General features: G+C 37.4%; 1 pseudogene across 1 annotated transcript; it reads right to left on the bottom strand.

Moving 5' to 3' along the window:
• Positions 1-346: 346 nt before the first annotated feature.
• Positions 347-4,695, bottom strand: LOC110772770 (disease resistance protein Roq1-like; annotated as a pseudogene). Its single transcript, XR_015826504.1, has 5 exons — positions 4,071-4,695; positions 2,854-3,955; positions 2,460-2,735; positions 1,429-2,358; positions 347-1,352 (listed from the first exon to the last, which is right to left on the bottom strand). The product of XR_015826504.1 is annotated as a disease resistance protein Roq1-like (transcript).
• Positions 4,696-11,585: the final 6,890 nt, after the last annotated feature.

Here is an 11,585-nt window from a genome sequence, read left to right as displayed (position 1 = left end):
ATACTTACAAAACTATGAATTTGAGAAGATGCGATGGGATTGAAAGCAAAATGCCTTATTAACATAGCCACACCCCTGCATCCTAATTTAAAAGAAAATTTATGCTTGGAGTAAAGGAATATAAGTGTATTTGTTGTTGCCTTGCCCTGCATATACGTATACACATTAGACCAAAAAATATAAAGCTAGATTACAAAATAACTGCTAAGTTCTTAATATGCCTAACTCTTAAGCCCAAATTCTTTGACAGATTACTGTGAAATGATTTTTCTGTTTACTAAATTTGTTATACATATTAAGTAATTCTAACACACTAATGCATTGAAAGGATCATAAGATGCCTGAAAAAAACAAACAAATAAAAGCTTTTTGCATAAGGAAAAATGAAGTACTGGAATTACAGCACAAGTCATTTTGGAGTTCATTGACTTGTCCACGGCCCAGTTAATGTCAATCTCTCAAATAGGGCTTCACTAATTAACCTACTGAATTTATACAGCACATGTGGAATTTAGCCTAAGAAACAAACAATTTAAGCATAAATAGATGTCTCCCAACCATGTCTAAATGCGCCCATTAGGCTTCCGGATGACGGAACTCTCCTCCCCCAACCAAATTTGGATCTGATTATAAGAATGATAATTATACAATAATGGGAAGAGTTAGCAATACCAACCTTTCAACTCTTCCTTTGAGGCACTGGACAGTTAGTCTTCTTTCATTCTTTTACAGATCTAGAGTGATTCTTTGCCGCTTGGTCCTGTCTCATTACAGTACTGGTCACGTGTTCGCTTTGTGATGGTACCTTGTACCTTGTCTGATTTGTCAAAATCACAATCTGTAACGTCCTCATAAAAAGAATTCTCTCTGTTGGAATATTGTTTCATTGTTCGGTTGAGCTCAACCGCATCTTGTTCGTACAGTACGCGGATTCCACACTTCTTTACCTTCACCAACGTCTTCACAGTACGCGGTTTAGAAGATGCTACTAATTGAAACCGAATCTTATGATCAAGGTATTCCTTATCTAAACCTCCCCTAGACATGAGGATCAAACAAAGGTGATTGGATGTTACATCGCCTGCCTCAATTAAAAAAACCCCGTAATTAACACTTTCTGAATTATCATAATAGTAGCGAAAAGAGATACAATCATGTTTCTCAGCGGTAGCTGAAATTTCTTGAGCAGGTACAACTAGAGCACAAAAAGAAAACCCCACCCACTTGCTATTAGGATCCGAAGACAGTGTCTCAATTACTGAGTTTCCCACACTTTGATTATTGAACCACTCAGGAATTTCACTTCCAGGAAACATAAAACTGAAGAAGCTAATCAAAGAACGAGGAATTTCCTGCACCAAAGGAAGGATATAAGTAGTACTACACAACTAAAGAGGGAAGGAGGCAGAGAGGGAGAAGGAGAAGTACCTGAAGGAATTTCTTCACCATTAAATATATTATGAAACTGGAACCTTGATGGTCCAAACTGAAGCAATTGACAGAATTAATCGAAATGCCCCAGCGCATCCATGGTGAATCAGGAAATATTTTTAAGGAAGTACAATTATCTGTGATTACAAGCAAATGTTGTTCTCTGTCTAATGGAAGGTTTGATGGAAGGCTTGGCAATTTTTGAAGCCTTTTGCAATTCTTCACTGTGAATTGCCAAAGCTTAGAAAGCCCACTGATGCTTGCAGGAAGGCTAACAAAAAGGTTTCCCTCAAGATTTAATTCTTCTAAAGAGGACAATAAACCAATATCTTCAGGTATTGCTCCTTCACAAAGATTGCAGTCCTTCAGACTTAGACACGTCAGAAAGCGTAAATCTTTTAAGGAAGCTAACACCAGACTCACAGGGTGGGGATTCTTTCTTGGAAGTAAGCCAAAAGTGAAGAAAGAATGCCATGATCTAGGCAGTTCGATATTTTTCACTGGAACCAGGGAAGATGGGGGATCTCTCATAGAAATTCCACTCATATCAAGCTCCTTCAAACTCGCCATGGAATGTATATTTGATGGAGGCATTTGCTCAACAGCAGTGAAGCTTAAAGAAAGCTTCGAAAAATTCTTCATTTCTCCCACAAATTCTGGAATCTTTTTCAATTCTGAGCACCCAGAAAGATCAAATGTTTCAAGAGATTCCAGTTCTACTTCACTTGGGAGAATCTTAATGCTTTTACAGTATTTAAAATTCAAAACTCTTAGTCTTTTGAGAGAGGCAATGGATGGATGAATCTGAACAAGATTAGTACAACCTTCAAAAACCAGCCTCTCAAGATTCTGAGTACCTGTGAAATCTGGAGTCCTTGTCAAGTTCTCGGAGTAACGAAGATCAATAGATTTCAACTTCACCATGTACTGTACAAAACATGAAAATGGTAGATTAAATTAATTAACTTCCAAGAACCTTACAATTTATTGAAATTGAAAAGAAATAGCTCTACAAAAGTCTTACGTACCTTTATTCCATTCCAAAGGTGATCAATTTTGCTATGCTGCAGACGAAGTTCAGCAAGTTCAAAAGGTTGAAAACTTGGTGGCAGACATTTGGAGGGATACCAACTCCACTCCAGAAACCTTAAGGAATTGGGAAGATACTTTGGGCCCAAAGAAAGGCTCAAATTATTAATCTTGAGCAACTTTAGTTTACACATCTTAGTGAATGCTTCAGGATTCCAGTGTGCCGCTTCAAATTTACGCAAGCATAGGACTATGCCTTCAATGGCTTCCGTTCCCTTGCAAATAGGAAGAAAAGAAAAGTTAATGTCATAATCAAGTCTCTCTTATCATGTTTAATGGAATTATAGTATGTTATCCAAGGCTTTGGTATTTTATTTTTGCGCAACTTCTTACCGTATTGTTCGTGAGTACATGATCGATGTCACTGTGAAGCCACAAGCGACTGCGACCACCTGGCTCGTCAAAAGACTCTTGACGAACAATCTCCCATGCCATTTCTTGTATCAAATCATGAACAGACAAATGCTTGTTTGAAATAGACAAGAGAGATTTCTCAATAAGAACATGTATCACAATACGAGTGCCAACAAAACCACAACTGTCTAGTATTTCAATCACTTCTTCCTTGAGATAAGACTTATGGAAACATGCAACATCAAGAAAAATTTTCTTCTGCATCTCCTCTAGTCCATCATAGCTTATTTTCAACATTTGAAAAACTTTTCTGTCAGGAGCTTGCTTCAGTTTATCTAGTGCACTCTTCCATTCATCTCGACTTCTTTTATACATAAAAGACCCCAAAGTTTTAAGAGCTAATGGAAGACCTCCTGCATAGTTTATGAAATTTTTAGACAGTTCTAGATAATCTTCTTCAAGGTCATCTTTTCTAAAGGCCTTCCTACTAAAGAGATAAAGAGCTTCGTCTTGGGTTAATGGCATGACCTTATATACTTTCTCTATCTCATGTTCGACTAACAAACGTTCATCTCTAGTTGTAATGATGATTCTACTTCCCAAACCAAAGCAGTCTTTTTCTCTGATCAACATTTCCAGTTGGTCTGATTGATCTACATCATCAAGAATGAGAAGAACCTTTTTATTACATAGACACCTCTTTATCATAGTAAATCCACTATAAGCATCATAAACTTGTATATTTGTTTGCCCCAAGATATTGGAAAGAAGCTGTTTCTGTAAAGGAACTAGACCATGTGTTGCATAAACCTCTCTGACATTTGCAAGAAAGCTGCTACCTTCAAAACTATAAGAATTTCTCTCATAAACTAATCTAGCTAGGGTTGTCTTACCCATTCCGCCCATCCCCCATATCCCCACAAAGCGCACATCATTTGTGCTTGTATCTAAATGCAGATCTATTTCCTTTAGTTTAGTATCAAGTCCGACTAATATGTCTGAGGAATCTAACAATGAAAATGTGGGATGCACTTTATCCCAAACTGCATCAACAATTTCTGTGATAAGCTCTGTATCATACCTAGAAGTAGAAGAAAAAAAAAATCATCAGATAAAGTGCATGGCAAAATTGAACTGCAATATTCAAGAATTGGTCTTATTAGCTATGTGTCAGTTGTTGCTTCATGCTTGCTTACCTATAATCCTTTGAATTCCACCCAGCGAGATTAGCAACTTTTTTTAAAGAATTTCTCCATTCAAGCACCTCCTCTCTGTCTGCCCCACAATTCCTTTCATGGTTAACGAGGGCTGTCCCAAAACTACCCCGTTGATGTCGTACATCAGAGGGATCCACATCATAAAAGATTGGGAAAATTCTCTCCTTCTCTTTCATGGACTGAACAATATGGGTTAGTTCACGCAAACACCAACTTGATGAAGCGTAGTTTGTTGAAAGAACTATGATTGCAAACCTTGATTGTTCAATCGCGGTCAGAAGCTCCGGATTGATATCTGTCCCTCTTTGAAGATCTGGATCATCCCTGAAAGTTCTAATTCCTCGCCAGTCCAACTGTTTGTATAAATAGTCTGTAAAACCCCTGCGAGTGTCTTCACCCCTGAAACTCAAAAACACTTGGTATTTCCATGGACAAACTGCAGTAGCTGAAGTGAAATCCCTTTGGCTGCTCAATGCCATTGGAAAGTGGTTCCAAGAAATCTTCTCTCAGCACCGGATCGCGGAACTAGAATGATTAGAAAGATGGTAGTTCAATGTCTTCTGTCTTCCACCTTATGAATGTCGAGAAGGTAAATTAGAGTTAAAAAATGTATTTAATTTATACCATAAGAAGTATGTAACAACGATTTGATCTATCTAATGCACATCTCAACACGTCATACATTTAAGTTCCACTTCTATATCAACATGTCATACATAATGTTGGGTACATAGGGTTGCCCACGGTGCAACTTATAGGCACATCTCAAATTTTACACATAAAATGAAATTAATCAACGATATTAAGCATCGCCTGATATGAGAAAAATCTTGTTCACGATTTAGATAAATAGGAAATTGAAAGAACAAGCAGAATGTGTCAATCTTTGGTTGAACAATTACCTAAATTTTTTCATATACTACTTGATACACAAAATCTTATGATTACATGAAGATCTAAATTGTCTTATAGAGTGTAAGATAAGTTTACACGTAATCACAAATAAAAAAAGACTTAAAATGCAAATTTTATGTATAATGTATTACTTACAAAATCCAAAACTTTAAATGGAACGAAAAGTACGAGTTTCTTTCTTTTTTTGTTTTTTAGTTCATGTTTAGTAAGATTATAGGCAATTAATCACATTTTTACAAATTCCCCGAAAATCTTTTACTACCCAAGTTTTTGGCTAAGTGAGTCACATTTTATTTATCAAAATACCAAATTTAAATTCAGAAAAGCAAAGATTTGATTGCTATAAAATATAGGAACTTTGTATTTCTTGTGGTCAAGGTCTAAAATATCGAGAGTTTCGGAAATATCAATGGTCCAAAAACACGGATATATCGATGGAAATATCGATATCGATAAAAATTCAATAAAAATCACGGAAATTATGAGCAAAACTTGGAAATTTTTATTGAAACTTTAGAGAATGTTTATTTAGTCAATTGTCTATTATTTTATCACAAAAAAATAGAATAAAATGCATGGCATGGTGGGTTTGAGTGATTTAAGTTGATTATGTAGCGACCTGAAAAACACTGTCTTTAAAAAATATGTAGTAATTAGTGAAAGAAAATTAGACAAGCCATAATTTTTTGGTTATAATAATTTACTACAATATACTAGTCTTTCTGCATGCGCTTTCGTGCCTGCAAGAGGCTTTTAAAAAAAAAAAAAAAAAAAATTTATTTTAGAATTAAAAAAGATAATGGGTAGTTGTATTCCATAAAAATAGGATTCACTATCTTATTTTTCTTTTATTTTTCTTTTTTTAAATATTAAAAAGTGTGAATTTACCATATTATCCTCATTTAATTAATAATTTCAATTCTTAATGATTGCATTAACCAATGACATTTTCTGAAATTTTGAATGTTTCGCCATTCTTTGTCTTTTGCTTTATATATATATTACATATGATAAGATATTTGGCTGCTCAATGCCGTTGGAAAGTGGTTTAAAGAAATCTTCTCTCAGCACCGGATCGCGGAACTAGAATGATTAGAAAGATGGTAATTCAATGGCACCAATTGAAATATGGAAAAGAAAAATCAACACAGAGAGGTTCCAGGAAGGCAGAGACAAAGACTATAATGAAACTGAAAAACAAAATAATCGTGTAGAAAGGGACTTGAGCAATGTTACATCATGGTGTGTTGCGAGGAAAAGATGCCTTTGACATTAACTAATGCAAAAGAAGATGACAATTAGAGAACAGAGGAAGTAGTTGGATTTGGAGAAAATGGTGCCATGACAACTCACCGTCCTTAAACTCAAGCAGTACGGGAAGTATACGTCAGAGAAGACAACTTTAATTCCGTTGCGATGATAATAGAAACAAGTCACTTTCTATCATAGTGGCAAGTGAAGGAAGTTGAGGTTTCACCCCAAAACCAATTGGCAATGAGGGGAGTAGCCTAACTCCTTAGGAGCCCTTGCAAGATTTTCTAACTTTCCAATGTGGGACTCTTTACCTTCACATTCTCACACGCCCCCGCACGTGTGGCGAATTTTCAAGCCTGTCACGTGGACAACTCATATTGGGTGACGTGGAGCACGTGTGGCTGTTGGGCTTTCACACGTGGGCTAACCTACTCTGATACCATGAAGGAAGTTGAGGTTCCACCCCAAAACCAATTGGCAATGGGGGAAGTAGCCCAACTCCTTATAAGCCCTTGCAAGGTTTTCTAACTTTCCAATGTGGGACTCTTTACCTTCACATTCTCACAGCCAGTGGCCTTCCACACCACCGTGTCCTCTCCCTCTTTCTCATCCTCTTCAACTGTTTAAATCTTAAAACCCTCCACTATGACTTAGCCTTAACAACTGATCGGTGCATAATTACATATTATTTTGTATCCTTCTAACTTATGATTTGGTTATGTTTTTGAGTTAAACTTGTGCTTTTAATTTCTTTTGTGTTTGTTTCAGTGTTTTAAGCTTAAGGACTCATGTATTGCATTTTGGAGTCAAGTCTGCTCAAATTGTGTCTGCAAATCAGTCAACTTCACGGATTGGACTGTACTTACTCAAGAAGAACCAAATAATGAGCCATACATCATTGGAAAGATACGGAAGTCTAGTTTCTGTAGAATTTTACGTTTCATGATTCCGAGTCTTCTAGAGAAAGTTATACATGTTTTGGCAACTTAAGGTCAAATTCGGCAGCATCTGCGTTACTGGGCCAAAAATCACATTTGAAGGGCTTTCCGATTTTTCCTTGAGCTGGGCTGCATATGATTGGAAAGATAAGACAAAGAGCTTCAAGATCCATAATTTTCCAGATTTTTCAGATTGGAGCCACAAGCTGGCTGCAATGCATTGTCATGCATGACATATGCATGATGAAGTGTTGTTGATTGTGGGAAAGTTTGGTGAAGCATATTCAATACCTATTTTTGAGTGGAATTTTGCAGCAGCCAAAAGATGATGAAGTGGGAGCTGCAACACTAAGCCTAAAGACGAGAGGATTTGTTTTCAAAATGCAATAGTGTGTTAGGTGATTTAAGTGTTGTAAGTAGGTGAAGTTAGTGTGGTTAGTGAACTCTATTGTATAATTCATATTTTCACTTCCCCTAGGCCTATAAATAGTGAAGTTCTCTAAGCTTGTAAACACACCCCAAGGGGGGGAGCTCTCAAACATTTCTCTGGAGCTACCTTCCCTTCTCTCCCTCAAATTCTCTTAGTTTCCCTTTATAGTTCTCAATTGTTGTAACAAGATCCTTATACTATAAATCTCTCAAACATTTTTCCTTTCTCTTCTTCTAAATTCTTCAAACACTTTCTTCTCCCTTCTCTAAGTTCTTAAACACTCTCTTCAAAATTCTCAAAGTCCTCAAGCACTTTCTCTTCCAAATTCCCCATGTTCTCAAATACTCTCTTCCAAAATCCACAAAGTTCCCAAACCCCACTTTCCTTACTCTTCCAAACTTCTCCAAACTTCTCAAACACTTTCTTCTCCCCTCCTCTAAGTTCTCAAACACGTTTCCTTTCTCTTCTCCAAAAGTCTCCATGTCTCAAACACTTCCCAAACACTTTCTTCTCCCTTCTCAAAGCTCTCAAACACATGCTCATCCAAAATCCTCAAGTTTCTCAAACACATTCTCTTCCAAATTCTCAAGTTCTCAAACACCTCTCTCTTTCTCTCCAAAACCTCTCCATAGTGTTGTACAAAAATCCTTTTGCTTCTTAGTTGTAATTTATTTTTCTTTGTAATGGAAACTGAATTGGATCATTCAATCACCAATCCTTGTGGAATCGACCTCGCACTTACATATGCTATACTACCAAACGGCTCGTGCACTTGCGAGTATCACAAGTTGAGGATGCAGCTGAATCCATTTTGGTGCAGCTGAAATCTACGCAACAACAACTCAATCAAAGTCACAATGAGAGAGATATCAATAGAAGAAAAAGAGGATCTCAGGAAGGAAGAAGGGGTTGAACTTGAAGGGAATGATGGCAGCATTACAATCGAAGTTGATTGAATTGACCACTAGTGCAACGTGGCACCTATTTTGAGGACGACACCGACAATTTAGCCTTTACTCAAGGTTTCAATATTCAAGCCCATTGTGACACTTCTTGAAGGGGCCAGCACTCAAGCACCGCCAAATTAAGTTCAATTTAACTTGTTTCCTAAACAGCTTGATGGCAATACCTTTGTGTCTTCTGTCTTCACCTTATGAATGTCGAGAAGGTGAGTAAATTAGAGTAAAAAAATGTATTTAATTTATACTATTAGAAGTATGTAACAACTATTTGATCTATCCAATGTTCAAAGGAATTGGATTTATCGGTCTCATGTTTAATTACAAAATACATTTAAGTTCCACTTCTATATCAACATGTCATACATAATGTTGGGTACATAGAGTTAACAACGGTTCAACTTATGGGCACATCTCAAATTTTACACATAAAATGAAATTAATCAACAATATTAAGCATAGCCTGATTTGAGAAAAATCTTGTTCACAATTTAGATAAATAGGAAATTGAAAGAACAAGCAGAATGTGTCAATCTTTGGTTGAACAATTACCTAATTAGGAAAAATCTTGGCCAACACCCCGGGTGTGGTCTATTTACTTCAGTATTTTTTACAAGAACTGAGGAAGATATAGAAAGAAGATCAAAGGGCGAAGAATGTAGAAGCGGATATTCTCCCGCGAGAATATTTGCACAAACAGCCCACTTCCATGAGAAAAGTGGCATGTTCATAACCTTCTACATTATTTAATATTGGAGGAGAGAACCCTGTGGCATCAAGGAAAAGCCAACCAAAATGTGGTTATCACTTTGCATGGCTTGCATGACCAAGGGTGAAACCCCCATCCCAACAAAATTCAAAGTGCCGAATGGTAATACCACCATTTCAAGTCCAAGAGGAAGCCCATGTAATTGGCCGTATATCAAATCATGAGCCCTTACCATTCGGCACCCCTTTGAAGAATAAAAAATATGGGGACTAGCTTGTTTGGCAACCTGTCATCATTCAACAAGAGCCACGCCAAGATGCTTGGATCGGCAGGAACGGAGAATTGGCTAAAAAACTATGTATCGAGCCACATGCAAGCTTCTCCCACCAAGATCCTTCTTACTTGGGGACTTGGGGCTGTAGATGGTGCACTGTATGTCTTGGAAGAAGACTAAGGTGTTGTTTGGTCAGTGCACTGTATGTCTTGGAAGAAGACTAAGGTGTTGTTTAGTCAGTGCACTGAAAACTATAAGTCCCCAACCAAGAAGTACCTCCTTACTTGAGAACTTGGGGACTCATGTTTATATCATATCTGACCAAGCAACTAGAAGCAACTCTAAGCAAGACAAAGAGTCCCACATTGGAATATTACAAGAAGTGAGGACTCCCCCTCTCATATAAAAGGAGACCGATCTCCACTAAGAAATGGATCCCTAAGCTGGGTTGGATCTTTAGTCATGGGTTTCTCCCTTCTTCTCTTTATATTTGGGCTCAACCCCTTCTACAAATGTAAATACACATTATTATGAGAATGAGAATATACTTCTCCATGGACGTAATGAACCATGTATATCTTCACACACATGTTGAAGGTCATCACTGTTACCTATCATCCATCACACCTCATCTCTAAGTTGGACTCAATCTTGGCCGTTCATTTTTTAGCATCAACAGTTTACATGCTTCTATTAATCAATGGGGGTTTGCTTCTTGTGGTTGTGGTCGAGTGAGAAGTCTGTGCTTGATGATTACGTCATCTTCGAGTAGCCGAAACGCGTAGTTCGCCGCCATGGCCTCTCCCCGCCCAGAAACCTTTCTTCCTTTTACCAGCATCGAAACAAACGTGGTGATTTTAGTGTCGGATAAATTTGATTTGCAATTCGCCATCAAACCCTAATTCGAATCCTTAGAAACACAAATCCTAATTCTGTTTGTGGGATCCAACGGTGAAGGATGACGTTTGTTGTGTTTGCTCAAGGTTTATCGAAAACAATAGTGTGTTAGTAGTGTGTTTCAAAGGGAAACACTTCTACGCCTACATCGGATCCAGAATTTTAAGACCAATAAATAAATAAATAAATCAAACAAATAATGGAAGAGAATAGGGAGGACCCTTCAATTGGGATCGTCCACGGGTTAAGGTCTTTGTGGCTTTAGGTAAAGGGATAGTAAATGAGAAATTTTCGTCCACGGGGATAGTCTTGTGGATTTTTATTTTTTGGGTACAAATATATACTAAGTACGATCACAATTTTGGCCAATTTAAATCCATTGGTTGGAAATAAGTCTTAAGAAGACAGAAAAGAAAACCAAATATGCAAATTATATATATGTAGGTGCATCGTTATAAAATTTTGTCTTTTTTACATTCAAGGGATATTGAGGGTGGATGGTTTTCACACACACACACACACACTGTCAATGTGTCATTAGGGTTCAAAACTGAGACCATTGGTCAGCAAAGTCAAGGCCTTTCAACACTGGGCTAGATCCTGATGACCATTTTGTCTTATTTAAGAGCATTTTAATCCGTTCATCCAAGGTTCTAAGTGTTGTGAATTAGAACCAACTCACTCCCCTTTAGACCTTGTTGTTGATGGACTTTGGACAAGACTCAATGATGGATGAATCTTACACACACACACAGAAAATAATCAAGCACAAAAGACACAAGTGTTTATAGAGGTTCAGCAATTTGCCTACATCCTCTTTGGTGATCCCCTTGAGAAATTTCACTAATGAAGATAGGTTACAACTTTGGTTTACAAATGGAAACCCCCTTAGAACACTACCCTCACAATCTGTTTCTCTCACACCCTTGCTCAACACCTTGATACACTTGAGAATTCTCTCCTTTTCTTGACTCACTAGTTCCCAGCTACTTTTGTTCCAACTCTCTCTAGCTCTCTTACAATTTCAGACTTGCTCACTCTTTCCTTTAATACATGAGCCTCTAGACTTGAGAGAAGACCCTTGCTTTGTCTCCCACGTTCTGCTCTTGAATACCTGA

Source organism: Prunus avium, chromosome 8 (assembly GCF_965620075.1).
Source record: "Prunus avium chromosome 8, drPruAviu1.hap1.1, whole genome shotgun sequence".
In the NCBI taxonomy this organism is placed as follows: Eukaryota; Viridiplantae; Streptophyta; class Magnoliopsida; order Rosales; family Rosaceae; genus Prunus; species Prunus avium.
This window is presented reverse-complemented; position numbering and strand designations above follow the sequence as displayed.